The following is a 16,161-nucleotide window of genomic DNA, read 5'->3' as shown; positions in this document are numbered from 1 at the left end:
CATCTCTTACATCTTTGGGATTCACACAATCAGCTGAAGGTCTCAATAGAACACGCTGGCCGCTCCCCAGGCTTTGGATGGAGCTGAAGCATCTGACCGCACCGCCTCTCCCTCTGCCAACCTTCAGACCCTGCAGTATCAGACTGCTGCAGACCGCAGACCTTGGGACTTGGCAGCCTCCACAAATTCCTTAAGACATTTCTCTCTCTCTCTCTCTCTCTCTCTCTCTGTCTCTGTCTCTCTCTCTCTCTCGGTCTCTCTCTCTGTGTTTCTGTCTCTCTCTCTGTCTCTGTCTCAGTCTCTCTCTCTCTCTCTCTCTCTCTCTCTCTCTCTGTTTCTCTTTCTCTGTCTCTCAGTCTCTCTGTCTTTCTCTGTCTCTGTCTCTCTCTCTGTCTCAGTCTCTCTCTCTGTGTGTCTCTCTGTCTCAGTTTCTGTCTCTCTGTATGTCTCTTTCTCTCTGTCTCTCTCTCTCTCTCTCTGTGTGTCTCAGTCTGTCTCTGTCTCTGTCTCTGTCTCTGTCTCTCTCCTCCTGGTCCATTTCTCCAGGGCTCCTAATCAATACAGATGTCAGCTCAGTAATAAACTGCACATGGCACCGACCCGAGCCAGCAGTCACAACCCCCAGAATCCACCCTATAGAGGGGCAGGGTGGAGCAGCTGACCTTTGTACAGTTATTCACCAGTGTTTACTGGAACAAAACACTGGAAACATCCACCTGTCCTTGGGGATAAATTCATTACAACAAAATAAAGCCATAAGTCAGAACACACTCCTTTAAGCTACATATAAAGTCAAATGACCAGGAAGCTGTCTAGTGACTAACAGGGAAATAGCTCCAAGATAAATAGATAAATCTGAGAAGTCAAGGACAAAGCAGGGAGCTCAGACATACTTCCTTCTATATGAGAAAGGAGAAAAAAGATACACATTTTCAAAAAGCAAATTCTGTAATGGTGCTTGCCTGTAAACCCAGGACTCAGCGGGAGGCTAAGGCAGGAGGATTGCCATGAGATAAAGGCCTAGACTGCATAGCAAGTTCAGGGCCAGCCTGGACTACATAGGAAGAAGGAGGGGGGAAAGTAGATTTTGAAAGGATGTACAAGAGCCTCTGTCAGACGGGAGAAAGGTACAAGTAAGACTTTGCTCTGATAATTTTGGAGGGAGAGGCAGATGGTATTGGAGATTGAACCCAAGGCCTCATGCATGCTAGACAAGCGCTCTTCCACTGAGCTACAACCACAGCCCTTTTTATTTATTAATGTATTTATTTTAGACACGATCTTCCTGAATTCCTAAGTTGCCAGGCTGGACTTGAACTTGTGGTCCTCCTCCTGCCTCAGCCTCCCAGGTGTGATTACAGGTGTGCACCACTACGCTCGGCATCTGGACCCTTTTTTGAAAGATTTGATGTTTGAACCTATTAATGATCCAAACCTATTAATGACCCAAACACTCAAAAAAGTAAAACGCCCCTCTTCAATCACCTTCAATGTACTCAACGCTAATGCCACGAAATTACATGTGTCATTTCAGCTATCCTTATTTTGTGTGTTCAGGGAGTTTTTGTCCATTTCTTCATTCAAGTTTTTTGACTTTTTGAGGCAGTCTTGCTATGTAATTGAGGCTGGTTTTTTACTCACTGCAAGCCCAGGCTGGCCTCAAACTCGCTCTGATCCTCCTGCCTCAGCCTCCTGAGTTCTAGGGTTACAGGTGGATGCCTCAGTTGGCTTGAATTATCCTTTCAATGATTTTGTGAGTTTTTGTTTTTTGTGAGAAAGAAAGGAATACCAGAGTTGGGTCCCAAGCAACTAATGGTGAATTTTGTCACCCTAAGAGATTAGAGCACTCACGTCCCCTACCCCCACTCACTCCTGCTGTGTGTGCTCAATTTATCATCCCTGAGATCAGGGTCTGGAACCTCAAAAGTCAGGAATAACCTCAATTCGTTAAATTGGTTGCGTGGGGAGAAATGGAGCAGTAGAGGCCTTGAGAAAGTGGGCGACACCAGGCTCTCTAAAGGGCAGCGGTGACTGACACTGGCTGACCTGCACCTTGGGGATGTTGGCTCAGCACTGGCAGGCGATGGGGGCCTGGAGGCTGTAAACACCTTGGGGTCTAGGCTGGAGCTCAACTGTAGGAGCTTTTCGCTGCATGCTCTAGGCTGGGCTTCCATCTCCAGCGCTGGGAAAAAAATGCTAAAAGTTGAAAAAGAATCTTCTTGCTTATTTATATCTCACGTGCTTTCTGTTTTGTAAATACATACAAAAGGAGAGTTAGAAGTGTGGCGCACATCTGTAATCCCAGCATTCAGAAGGCTGAGGCAGGAGGACCTTTGTGAGTTTGAGAGCAGCCTGGGCTACAAATCGAGCCCCAGGCCAGCCTGAACTGCATAGTGAAACTGTTTCCAAAAAAAGGCTATTTTAAGAAGCACGGGCCAAAAAAAAGGAAATACAGTAGAATGTTAATCAGATAAGGAGAGTTCAGGCAATTTTAAAAACCTTTTTCTGCTTTATGGTCTCGTGTTTCTTGTTTTTCCATGAGAAGAACATGCTCACTTTGTAATAAAGGGCAGCCAGCCAGCCGGCCCTGGAGCCCGGCGAGTCTGCAGGGCCGGGCCGTCCGGTGCGGTGCCGGGCCGCAGTGCAGACCGCGAGCCGCGCACGATGCAAGGCGCGCAGGGCGCTCGGGACCCGGCTGTCCCGCGCTCCGGAGGCGATCCACGCCGCCCCGCGCCGCCGGTCCTTCCCGGGTACTGCGCCGCCGCGCGCGGCCTCGCCTGACCCCGCGGCCCGGGGCGCGCCCGGCCGCCTGTCCCCGGCTGACCCCGCGCTGGGCGGCTGGGACGCCCGCCGCGCGCCTGCAGGGGCCGCCCTCCGCCCCCACCCCGCCTCCCGGTCGCGCCACGTGCTACACCGCAGCGGAAGCGGGGCGGGGAAGTGGGGGTGCCGCCCGCCACCCCCTCCTCGGGAGGGATCTGCGGCTGCGCGGAGCCACCGGCCCCCAGAGAGGGCGCCGAGCTGCAATTTTGTCCACGCACACGTTCCGGGGACTTCGTTTTGTTGTTTTGTTTTTTAGACGGGGGTCTTATTATGTATCCAGGCGGGCTTTGAACTCATTATGTAGCCCAGACTGGCCTCGAACTCACAGCGATCCTCCTGCCTCAACTTGCCCAAGTGCTGGGTTTGTAGGCGTGCGCTCCCAGGCCGGGTGAAGGACCGATTTGTTTTGTTTTTGTTTTGAACCTCACCCTGTGTGGGGACTGGCCGCTCCTGCCCACCTCCTTCATGCCGGGGGCCCACTCCTCTACTCCTGACCCCCGAAACCCTCGACTCCTCCCTCCTCACGGCAAAGGTCGCTGTCCTCAGGTGCACAATTAGCTTATCTAGGGGCTGATTATCCCCCAATCATTGCCCTCTTCCCATTCCACAGATCCTGGCCGGCGGAAGCGCCCAGGAACTAAGGAATGACTCAGAAGAGGGTGAGGAAGAGAGTAGAGGCCTAGGGAAGGCAGTGTCCTGCAGACACAGGGACGAGAGGGATTATTGTTAATGTAGCTGAGATAATCTGGGGAGGCTCCCTGGAGCAGGTGGATTCTTGAGCTGGACCTTGGGTGCCGTGAGATGATTTCCTAGGTCTGGAAGGGGACAGCCACTGGTCATGGTCAAGATGGGAAGTGGGTGTGCACACACACAACACAAGTAAGTTGGGAGCCGAGGGCGGATGCCCATCAACTGAAGAATGGAAAAACAAGATGTGCTACATCCATACACGTGGACTATTATTTAGCCATGAAAAATATTACAGCCATCTATATCTAACTGTTGCCCCAAAACCTCTTGCGCTCATAGATGGGGCCTTGGGAAGTGATTAGAACATGGGGGTGTTTGACACTCATCAGTAGTAATCTAGTCCACTGAGGAGTTTATAGCTAAATGTGATATGGAAGGGGTGGAATCTGGTGGAGGACGGTCACTGGAACCGTGGCCTGGCAGGGTCAGTCTCCTTCCTTCCACTGATCTTACTGTGCTTCCTGTGATGTGTGTTTTTCTGCCATGCTATCTGCCTTGGAGCCGGTCAACTACAGACCTATGAGCTGTGAGCTGAAATAACCCTTTCCTCCTCAGGACTGTGGGTGTCAGCGAGCAAAGTTACTAAGACAGAAAAAGAATGAAGCACTGATACTTCAGTGAGGACCCTTGAAACTGTCTCCTCTACGGGCATGGTGGTACTCACCAGTAATCCTAGTATTTTGGGAGGCTGAGGCAGGAGAATCGCAAGTTCAAGTCCAGCCTGGGCAACTGAGAGATTCAATGAGAACTTGTTTCAAAGTTTATAAAAGGCTGGGGCTGGGAGGTAGCTCAAGGTGAAGGCCCTGGGTTCAACCCCAAGTACCACAAAAGAAAGAAAAGAACGGGGCCTACTCAGCGAGAGAAGCCGATGACATGTAGGGTCCTATTTATTTGAAAATGTGCAGAACAGACAAACCAAGGCTTTGGATTTGGTGAAACAGGAGAGGGGCTGCACGGAAAGAAGGACTGCTGCTGAGTCTTTCTGGGGAGAAGGTTGAGGACAGCGTTCTGGGACCCCATCATGGCGATGCTCACACAGCCGTGGACATACTGGAAAAGCTCCTGATTGGTGCGCTTTTTTTTTTGAAAGTGTCTCCCTCTGAGGTACAAGCTGACCTTGAACTCACTGTATAGTCCAGGCTGGCCTCAAACCTACAACAGTCTCCTGCCTCAGCTTCTAGGATGCTGGGATTATGACCTGTTGAATATCCACTTAAAATAATGACTTTTATAATGTGAGTCATATCACAGTACTTTGTTTTGTTTTGTTTTGTTTTTAAAGCTGAGCAGTACTGGGGTGCGCTGGCCACGGCTGGTCTTACTGTGGCTCCATGCTGTATCAGAGCAGACCCATCCCCTGAGGCCTTACTGGGTGCCGGGTCAGAATCCGTGAGCTATCTGAGTACATCCTCTCTGCCCAGCCAGGACGGGGTCTGGTTCGCACCCACCTCCGCTCCTGACATCTGGCCCAAGGTGATGCACACAGACAGGAAGAGACAAATCGGAAGACACTTAGGGTGGGGGAGCAGAAACAAGAGATGCCCCGAGGCTGGAAGTTGACTCAAGTGGCGGCAGTGCAGAGCTCAAGGCTGGTAAGCACCAGCCGGAGCCAGGAGTGGTGGTTCCCACCTGGGATCAGGCACTCTGGGAGGCCGAGGCAGGAGGATACAAAGCTCAAACCCAGATGGGGCAAATTGCTAGACCGTGTCTCAAAATAAAAATAAAAGGGCTGGGGATGCAGCTCAGCATGAAGGCTCTGGGTTCAGTCCCCAGTACTGAGGGAAAGGGATTTCTGGAGAAGAGCTTAGAGGTGCTTTGTGCTTGCAGGAGTCAGGGTAAGAGCCTGGGACAGAAACACCAGACAGCAGGCAGCAAAGCCATCCATGCACCCACCTATCCATCCACCTATCCCCCACCCACCTGCCCATCCATTGGCCAGTCACTCAGTTAACATTTCTGAGGCTTTACAGGATACCAGGTCCTGCTTTGGGGCGCTCCTGTTGTTAGGAGCTTCTGGTATCGTGAATATAGAAACTGTCCTTTGTAGCCCCCGTGCCCACCCACGCTCTGTCCCTTTCCCTGATTTGTATTTCTCCTTTGACCTTTTCACAGGAGTCCATTTATGCTGTGCCTGGATTTCTACTGCATCGTGGGCTTCTGAGGATGGCTCTGGTCAGTTTGTTGTTTGTTGAGACAGGTCTCGCTATGTAGTACAGGCTGGCCTTGAAGTCACTATGTAGCCCAGGCTGGCCTCAAACTCTTTGTGATTCTCCTGTCTCAGCCTTCCAAGTGCTAGGATGACAGATGTGACCCACTATATCTGGCTCACAATGGCTCTGGTCTGATGTTCTGTTTCCTGTAAGTTCCAGTTTCTAGGACAGTATGGGCATAACCAGAGATGCTTAAGACATATTTGCTGAATGACTGAGTGAGAGTAAAACCAAGGCTGGATTCAGATCTTCCTAGACTCACATGTTATAAGGGCTACAGCAGCTTCTCCATTGTAATAGGAAAGATGCGAACTAAACAGCAAAAGGAGTACAGGAGATACCATCAGTGCCTGTAATCCCAAATACTCAGGAGGCTGAGGCAGTCCTAGGCCTGGGGCTGGAGATACATCTCAGTGGCATAAACAACTGCCTGGTAAGTGCAGAGTTGTGAGTTCAATTCCCATTAACCTCAAAAAAAAAAAAAAAAAAAAAAAAAAGATGTCCTAGGCCAGCTTGAGCAATTTAGTGAGACCTTGATTTGAAATTACATAAATAAGGGCTGGGGTTATAGCTCAGTGGAAAAGTGTCTCTGGGATTAATCACCAGTATCAGGCAAAAGAAGAAAAAAATAGCTGGATGTGGTGGTGCATGCCTGCAATTTCAGCACTTTGGGAGGCCAAGGCAGGAGGATCACAAATTCGAGCCCAGCCTGGGCTAAGTGACTTAGAGAGGTCTTGTTTAAAAAAAAATTTTTTTTTAAGGGCTGGGGATGGCAGTTCAGTGCAAAGGTCCTGGGTTCAATTCCAAGTACTGAGAGTGTTTGTGTGTGTGTGTGTGTGTGTGTGTGAGAGAGAGAGAGAGAGAGACTACCAAAGTTCTGATTTTCCCTAACCGTCACTTGCTGTTTTTAAACACACACACACACACACACACACACACACACACACACACACACACGCACGCACACGCACACATACACGCAGATCCACTTCTTTGCAGTTCTGCTTGCTGGGAGAAGCAATGGGATGGCGACACTTCCCCGGGCGCTGGGCTATCCTCGCCAAGCTGAGGAAGATGGGTTTGGAGCCATCAGCGGGGCAGGCAGAGGCAGCACAAGGCCGGCACTCAGGCCTCTAGGGTCTGGTCAGGCAGGGGCAGATGAGGGGCACTGGGAAGCGTCCTGGGAGCAGGTCCAGGACAGACGAAAAGGACAGCAGTGACTCCCAGGGCACAGCCGTGACTAAGTGCGGCAGGGAGTTCCAACAGGACGGCCCTCGGGAAGGCCAGAGGTGCCAGGAGTCAGCCTGGGGACTCAGGGTCGGAGTGAAGTTGGAGGACAGTGATGGAGACGGCAGAGCCCGGCCAGAACATAGCGGGCATCCTACGAAGACTTAAGCTAAGAGGAGAGGTCAGGGTGCAGCCTTTCAAGTGTTTGCAACGTACAACAGACAGGATTGGGGCTGGTTCTTGAACCCAGGGCCTTGCCCATGCTAGGCAAGCACTCTACTTCTGAGCTGTGGTCCTATCTCTTTTTGTTAATTTTTTCCCAAATAATATTTTATTGTAGAAAAAACATCCCTCATCTTGGCATGGTGGCGCACGCCTATGATCCCAGCATTTGGAAGCTGAGACAAGAAAATTAACGCAAGTTAGGCAAGTTAGAGGTTAGTCTGGGCTACACAGTGAGTTCGGGGCCAGTCTGAACTACACACCAGACCCTGCATCGAAATAAACAAATGAATAAAAGATACAACACAGACGTAGAATTGCTCAGGTTGGCCTCCAGCTTGCCATTGGCTGGCCTGGGCCTCCGGGGTAGCTGAGATTCTAGGTGGGTGCCACCAACAGCGGGCAGGAAGGGAGTCAGGTGTTGGCACTCTGGTAGGCTGAGGGAGGAGGATTGCAAGTTCTTCTCAGCCTGGTCGACTGATTATGTTTCAAAATAAAAATAAAAGAGCTGAGAGGTTGCTCAGTGCAAAGGCCCTGGGTTCAATCTCTACAAAGTTAAAAAAAAATAATAATAAAGTTTGGGGAAGGAATTTTGGCTGATGTAGAACTTCTTAGCAAAACAAGAGGAAAATTGCGACTTAAAACGTCTACCCTTGGGAGAAAGCACCCTCCCCATGCATTCATTGATTTGACCCTGCACAGCTCTCCCTTTATAAACAAGGAGGGCCCACCACGGCCAGCAGGGAGGGTGAGAGAAGCAGAACTCCGAGCCCTCGACTCCCAGCTGGCAGCAGTGGGCACCTGGGAACGTGGAAAGCAGTATTCACGCTGGATCTCGAGGCCAGGACCCAGGTGCTTCCTGCTTGGGGTTAGGATGAAAGAGAATTGTGGTCATTCTGGGTCTTTCTCAGCCCTTGATATTTCTAGGTGCCACATATTTGTTTGAAGGAAAAGGTAAATACTCAAATGCATGTCAAATCTAAGGACCACAGCTTTTGCAAACGGAAAGGCATTGTGCAAACTATGTATCTCATGAAACACCGGCCCCTGGTCCCCAGAATGACCTGTGGTATCCTGGGAGCTTGTGGAACCCCCCCCCCCCATACTTTGCTTTCACAGCTCCTCCTTGCCAGGTGTGCTGCAGAAATGCCAGGCTGCCCCGGACCCAGAGACCAGTTCAGTCCTCCTGAGTCCCCTGTGACCTGGGAAACAAGCTGACTTTTAAGATAAAGCCCGGGATTTCCAAGTCACTTCCAAGATCCTTCCTCTCTTAATCTCAGGCCTCTATACTTGCAGATGTTCCATTATTTTAGACAGCTAAATTAGGTAGAAATAAGACACCTCTGAGGAAGATTAACGTCTCATACTTCCCTAAGGAATGAGTGGAGATTTGGGATTATTCCTATCACCCTCTTCAGATTATCTCATTAGGGGTGGGCCATCCTGTCCCACCCACTAAGACTAAAACCACCCAGACTAAGACTAAAGACAAAACTAACTCTATAAACAATCAACCAAAGTTAATGATGTCACCCATGTGCCCTTGCTATTGATCAATATTACCTTAGCAACCATTATACTTGTAATCTTACTGTTTGATCGTAATGTTGACCCATGTTGTACCCGACTCATGATTTTCCTTTGAAGGTGGGCTCATTGACAACCCACTCAGGACCCCTCCTGTCTCAGGAGCTCTTCCTACTCCTGATTCCCCATCCCTAGTCCGCATTCCTGTTCCCCAAAACGTTTTCCTGCTTTTAACCTCCTACTCATTGCTCTGACCTTTCTCATTCTTAGACCTTGGGGAATATGAACTCGGAGTACCTGAAACCTAGCATTTCCCCTATATCACTACCACGCTCAGCTCTAGAAAGGATTACGAAGAGGTGTGGTGCTGTACACTGATAATCCCAGCTATTTGGGAAGTGGAGGCAGGAATTACAAATTCAAGGCTGGCCTGAAATCTCCCAATGCCTTGTCTCACAGCTCCTCCTTCCCAGGTCTGCTGCAGACATGCTGGGAACAGAGCTCTCTGGGTGCCGTCTTCAGCCCTGCACACCTCTGTCCGCACTCACCGACACCCACACACAAGGGTTACCTCCTCTCATGCACGGCAATGCCCCAAACCTGATTTTTTTTTTTTCTATTTTGTGGTACTGAAAATTAAACTGAGGACCACACACATCCAAGCAGGCAACCTACCACAAGGCACATCCCTACACCCTTTTAAAATGTTATTTTAAGACAGGGGCTTGCTACATACCCAGGCTGGCCTTTAGTTTGCCATCCTCTTGCCTCAGCCCTCCGAGTCACTAGGATCACAGGCGTGGGCCACCACTTGGCTCCCTAATATGGTTTTCAGCAAGGTAAAAATATTCATTACTTAAACCGTGCGGGCGTGGTGTGCACATCAGTAATCCCAGCACTCAGGAGGCTGAGGCAGGAGAATTGTTGTGAGTAGACCAGCCTGGGCTACAAAGCAAGCCCGAGACCAGCCTGAACTGCATGGGGAGACCCTGTCTCTAAAAGACAAAAAAAAAAAAAATGTTCCTCAACATGAATGCATATCAAAGGTTTTACTTTGATGGGGCACAACAGGAGGCAACGCAGGTCAAAGTAAGTGTCTAGAAGCTTCGAAGGAGGGGAAGCTGGGAGAAATCGGCTTGGGAGCTGCCTTCGCCCAAAGGGCAGTGAAACCATGACCCTGGGGATGAGCACCAAACCCTTGATGTTTCTGTTGGGCTAGAGTCTGCCAGTTCCCATGTCACCTCTGGGTTCTGCCCAAAGACACACTTGCCTAGAAAAGAGCGAATCCTTGGATGGGCCTGTGAGCCAGTGTGACTCTGAAAGGACATTCAGACAGCCTTTTGCCTTGTTTCCAAATTCTAGACAATTTTTCTTAACCTGTGTGGGGCAAGAGTCTACAAACGGATTTGGGAGGCCTGGGCCTGAACTCGACACCCTTGGTGTGTGTGTGTGCCTGTTCAGGGGGAGGGGACTCAGAGCTGTCACAAGGCTGTCAGGGCTCAGTGACCCCTCCCTGTATAACTCAAGGTGTCACCTTCTTTCCCATCTCCTGCAGCGGGACAGGCTGGCTTCCTGACACCACAAACTGACTGATATAAATCCTCCTCCCCTCCCAGTCCTGACGTCCCTATGACCAGGCACTGGCAGTACAGACAGAAATAAGGCTGGCCTGACCTGGCTTTGAGCAAGGCAGGATGCCAACTTCTCTTTCTGTTTTTTTGAGACAAGGCTTTTCTGTGTAGCTCAGGCTGGCCTTGAACTCACCATGTAGCTCAGACTTGCCTCGAAGTTACTGGAATTCTCCCGCCTCAGCCTCCCAAGTGCTGGATTACAGATGCTCAGCAAGATGGCTTTCTAATAGGATCCACTAAGTCATTTCCTGCTGTGCTCTGCCCACCGTAAGAGGAAAGTAGGGAGCTCAAGGCCTAACCTGAACAAGCACTCCCCAGTGGGCTGTGCCAGCGGAGGGCCTCAACGTGGTTTGGGGTTCGAAGTGACCTTTGAGTTATTGAGACCAATTTAAAAAACCCTCATATGCTGGGAGGCTGAGGCGGAAGAATTGCAAGTTAGAGTCCACCTGAGTAACTTGATTTACAGAGACCCTGTCTCAAAAAAGGGGGGGTGGGGTTGGTATATACTCAGCGTGAAGGCTCTGGGTTTGGTCCCCAGAAGTCAATCAATCCATCAGTCAATCAGTCAAGCAAATGCATAAAATTTAAAAGCATCAAAGAGATCTCATACATATCCGAAATTGACTGGTACAAATCAAAATGTCCAATGTTTTTGCCCTTGGCTGGTGAGACATCACGTGGTAGCAGTCACCATACTTGTCACCATTTTGAACCTCCTGATGATAACAATTGTGCCATGTTGCTGATTAATAAGCAATGAAATGAGTTAGTTGCCACTAATTGAACTGGTTACAGTTAGAAGTGTTTTGGTTTTGTGTGTGTGTATTACTGGAGATCGAACGCAGAGCCTTTTGCACCAAGATGTGTCCACACTTCTTTTATTTTTTGAGACAAGATCTCAGTAGGTTGCTAAGTTGCCCATGCTGGGCTCGAACCTACAACCCTCCTGCCTCAGTCTCTCAGAGTACTTGAAGATAGACAGAAATCTTTAAAATGTGGACTCATAGAGGAAATACAATTGCAGCTGGTGCCTGTATGGCACCTGCACTGTACCTGAGGGATGCCTGGCTCTCCTCCTAGCACTTTCCATGTACCGTTCTCCAGGATTACTTCTGCTTTCTCATTTTACAGATGAGGAAGCCGGGCATGCAGAGGTCTCCCATTTGCTCTGATAGGAGGTGGCAGAGTCAGAACTGAACTCAGGCCGAGTGGCTCTGGAGTTCCGCCTCCCAAGACTGCTTCTCCAAATACACAGATGAAGTAAAAGAAAAAGGAAATGACGAAGAAAAGGCTGCTTGCTTGTCCTTGCAGTGTTCCCTGATTTATTGTTTTCTTTTTTCCTTCCTTCTTCCTTTCAATCCTCCTGCCTGAGTCACTCAGTGTACTACGATTACAGGTGTGCACCACCATGCCCAGCATCCAGGCAGCCACTCCAGGCTTCTGCACCATGGCGGCCCCTGGAAGGCATCCTCCAGTGACCTCCTTGTAGTCCGGGCCCTGGGAGAGCAGAGGGAACAGCTCAGTCCTCGCCTGGACAGACTGAGGAAAGGCTGGCCAGGGACATGTGCTCTGATGCCCCTTGGGTGTAAACCCAGCGTTCACAGGTTACCGGGTCACAGGGCAAGCCGGCTGGATTACGCACACAGCTTGTTCTGAGAGCCTTTCCCCCGTTTGCTATCCTTGCATTAGTTACCTCTTTGTCCTAGTCCTCACCCTCGATGATGCTGGCTGGGCAAACATCACCTCTGCTATTTACTCAGAATTCTTCAGGGGACTCCAGGCTGTGGGCAGGTGGGAGGAAGCGCAGGGCTCTGAGATTACGACACTGTTTTCTACAGGAGTGGGAGCTGAATTCCAATAGATCTTACATGCTTTGGATCAGAGCCTTCTGGGCGCAGCTGGACAGAGGCAGCTGGGGGGACGGCAGGGCTCAGCTGTCATCCTCCCGGCAGGCCACTGGCTTTCCAGACTCTGTGCTGTCTATTCAGGTAGAACAATGGCGTTTTGGCTTTTTTTCCTTTCCTTTTCTTAAAATTAAAAAAAAATTTTTTGGGGGGTCTTAGTTCTTAGTTTCTCCTCTTGCTCTTCCTGCTTTATTTTTTTCTTGCAGTTTATGTTGCCTTATTTTTTTTTTTAAAGAATACTTGCAGCTGAGGATATGCTCTACCTCACGGGTAGAGCATTTCCCTAGCATGTACAGGGCCAGGGTTCCATCCGCATCACTGTCAAACAAACAAACAAAAAACCAAAAAAACACCTGCAAAAAGAAAGCAAATACCTTCCCTCAAAAACCAAAACAACTAACCTCCACTACACACCAATAGATGTACATGCACACAAAATTTATCTTTTAGCTGGGCATGGTGGCTCATGCCTGTAATCGCAGCACTCGGGAGGCTGAGGTGGGAGGATCATTGTGAGTTCGAGACCAGCCTGGGCTACAAAGTGAGCTCAAAGCCAGCCTAAACTGCATAGTGAGACCCATCTCAAAAAGACGAGAAAAAAAAAAAAACTTATCTTTTAGAGCTCTGTACTCAAGAATTGGTAGATCTAAGCGAGGCACATGGAACCCACCTCTAAACCTAGCTACTCAGAAATCTGAGGCTGGGGGAGTCAGAAGTTTAAGGCCAGGCAGGGCAATTTAGCCAGATCCTGTTTCAAAATTTAAAGGGTCAGGGAGGAGCTTGGTGATAGAGTGGTTGCCTAGCATTGGCAAGGCCCTGGGCCCATTCCCCAAGGCAAATGAAAGAATTGTGAGACAAAGCAGACAAAGACAGGACTCTGGAATTTACTTTACAGTAGTTCCCACGAGGCTAGGCATGATGTGGTTCAGGTGCTGTGCACCTGAGGTCTTGGGTACTTGCAAAGCTGAGGTAGGAGATTCTCCTCAGTCTAGGAGTTCAAGGCCCACCTAGGAAACATGGTGAGTTCTTGTGTCAAATAATAAATAAATACACACAATCAAAATAAAACAATCTGGGCTCAGTGATACACATCTGTCATTCCAGCTACTTGGGAGGCTGAGGCAGGAAGTCTACAAATTTGAGTATCTTAGTAATACAGCAAGACTCTATTCCCTTCCCTCAAAAAAAGTGGTGGTGGGTGCTTGGGATATAGTTCAGTGTGAAGGCCTTGGGTCCAATCCCCAGTACTACCCCAAAAAATTAAATAAAAATTTAGAAATATAAAAAGTGCTGGGGATATAGCTCAGTTGAGGTCCTTGGTTGACTCTCAGGGCCACAGAATATAAATAAAATAATCAGTTGCAGTGGAGGAAGAGTGGTCCTGGCCCTGCCTTTATAATTGCTGAGTTCGAGTTTAGGTTGTAGGTATTGTCATGTTTTCCTAATCTCATTAACTGGGGTTGAGGATTTAGCTCAGCGGCATAAGCGCCTGACTTGCAAACAGGCAGTCCTGAGTTCGATCCCCTGTCCTGATAAAAAGAAAAAGCCTAATCTCATTAACTTTTTAAAGGTTTAAATTTCTCACTAAAAGGTGTTTTTAGAATTAAAAAAAAAATCTTGTCGGAGATGGTGGCACACACCTATAATCCTAGGAGTCTGGAGGCTGAGACAGGAAGATCACTGTGAGTTCAAGGCTAGCCTAGATTATGTAGTGAGTTCAAGGCCAGCCTGAACTATACAGCAGAGACCCTGTCTCAAAAAAAGAAAAAGTAATACCCCTCCAAATCTGTGATAAAAACATGACATGCATTTTTCAAAGTTTTCTTATTCTTGAAAAGGTCTCTGCAGTAAGCAGCTGCCTCATATTTTATTAAAACTGGGAAAGGAAAAAAATCTGGGAAAGAATTTGAAGAATAAAAATCAAACAGCTTGAGAAAGAGTATCCTAGTTTCTGAGTTGGATTCTGGGCTATTTTTGGCCCCAGGGAATTTTAAATCGGGCTCGGAGTTCCCCAGGGGCCTGGCTCTCGCCTTTTATTAATAGTCACTCCTGGGAGCTACAGTTCTTGATGCAGAAGCGCGGTGTAGACCCGACGCGAGACGCTGGCGGGCGGGCGTGGGCGCCTCAGCGCCTGGCACCTGGGAGGCGCAGAGGAGCGAGCGAGGCGCTGACGCTCTTGGGTTCCCGCCCCGCCCCGCCTGCAGGTGGCACGCAGGTGGCGCGCAGGGAGCGGCGCGCGGTCAAGGCCACCCAGCTTGGCAACAGACAAGACGCAGGGCCAATCCGAGCTGGGCGCACAACAGGGCACTGATTAAACAAGGAAGTGACCTTGGGGCGGGGACCTGCCAGCTCTGGGGGTTCCAGGGAGAGCTGGGAAGGGCTTCTGAGGTGAGCGTGACAGTCCAGCCTCCGCGACGCAAGCCGGGAAGGCTCACGAGTAGGGGCAGGCGGGAAGACGGTGCGCGAGTGGCCAGGGCAGGTGCAGGCAGCCCTGGTGTCTTGGTCCACGCCACCTACCTCCCAGGGCACGAATGGGCGGGGCCAGGCAACAGCTAGTGTAGGGTGAGACCTCCAATTCAAGGGCTGTGAAACCGAGGAGAGGTTCTTCCTGTCCCTCCCCGCTTTCAGGATTGACAAAGATTTAAAGAATCGACCCGAGGCGAAGCCCACGCGTGGGGAGGGGGAGGATCTTCGCGGCATTTCCGTATGGCAGCTTGGCAGATGGCACCAAAAAGCCACGTGCCTGACTGCTTGACTTCTAGGATCAGTTTTGCAGAGGTAGGCTCTCGGGGAAGGTGTCCACGGCCACCGCCCTCTTTATTATACCTGCCCTGGTGCAAAGCGAGCCCCTAATGTCCTGTGAGGAGGGTTGAAATCGCAGCAGATCGTCTAAGATGCTGGGGTTCCTGTGTCCCCCCCCCCCCCCGGAGAACAACGCTCACGCCATAAGCAAGAGTGACAAACAGGTGTCGCCCTTCTTCACTTGAGACCATGGGGTAACCCAGCAACGTTTGACTGCCCTGGTGGCCCAGGGTGAGAGAGATCGACGGAGAACTTTCATTTTCTCTTCTAAAGTCTTCTTCTGGAATAATCAAATAAATGGGAAAAGATGGAGGCAAGCAGGAGTGCTGGACCGCTAAGGGTGCCTGGTCTTGTCCACCGAATTAGTGCAACCTCTGTGCGCTGCCAGGAGCTTGGGAGTAAAAAAAGCTGGCGGGTAAAGGCAGAGGAGGCGGCTTCCCCCGGGGTTGACCTATGCGCGCTCTCTCTATCCTTGTACTCCTCTCGCACTGGGCTACAGTCCCCATTCTTAGCACCTTTTATATTCTTGATGCCGCTGGAATCTTTTTTTTTTTTTTTTTCAGTTTTAGGGATCGAACCCAGAGCCTCTTGCACGCCAAATGTGCGTTCTACCACGGAGCTACAGTCCAGCCCCTTACTATTTTACCAGATCCCCCCAAAGCTCCTCAAAGAAGGCATTCCAGTTAGATGAGAAGAGCCCCCTTAGCATATTAGCCCCGCCAGCCACTCCGATTACAACAGCTGTCACTCGGGGGGACAAGATCCGAGTTGGGGCGTAGGCTCACTTACCCTTCTTAGCTGTGCGATATTAGCAAGTTAGTCATGCTTTCCCCCACGGGGTTCCTCGTTTTGTAAAGGGAGAGTGGAGCATAAGTAGCATCAGCCTGGTCTATAAACGCAGCATAAATCAGGTACAGTGCCAATACGTTGGCACATTTTACAGATGGAGAAATAGAAGTTCCCAAGAAGACAGGAATCCCGCCCTAGATCCCATGTCCCCCAAGATGCATTGCTAAGCTCGCTGGCGAGCCTCAGTTTCCTCACCTAACCCCGCCCCATACAGGCCCC

General features: G+C 50.0%; 1 long non-coding RNA gene across 1 annotated transcript; it reads right to left on the bottom strand.

Annotated features, from left to right (window-relative positions):
* Positions 1–13,155: 13,155 nt before the first annotated feature.
* Positions 13,156–16,142, bottom strand: LOC134470905 (uncharacterized). The gene is made up of 2 exons (XR_010040116.1): positions 15,883–16,142; positions 13,156–13,298 (listed from the first exon to the last, which is right to left on the bottom strand). It is a non-coding gene; the product is annotated as an uncharacterized LOC134470905 (long non-coding RNA).
* Positions 16,143–16,161: the final 19 nt, after the last annotated feature.

This window comes from Cavia porcellus, unplaced genomic scaffold (assembly GCF_034190915.1).
Source record: "Cavia porcellus strain 051 isolate PalLab524CR breed Dunkin Hartley unplaced genomic scaffold, mCavPor4.1 scaffold_17, whole genome shotgun sequence".
NCBI lineage: Eukaryota > Metazoa > Chordata > Mammalia > Rodentia > Caviidae > Cavia > Cavia porcellus.
The sequence above is the reverse complement of the archived record's forward strand: the minus strand, read 5'-3'. Positions and strand labels throughout refer to the sequence as shown.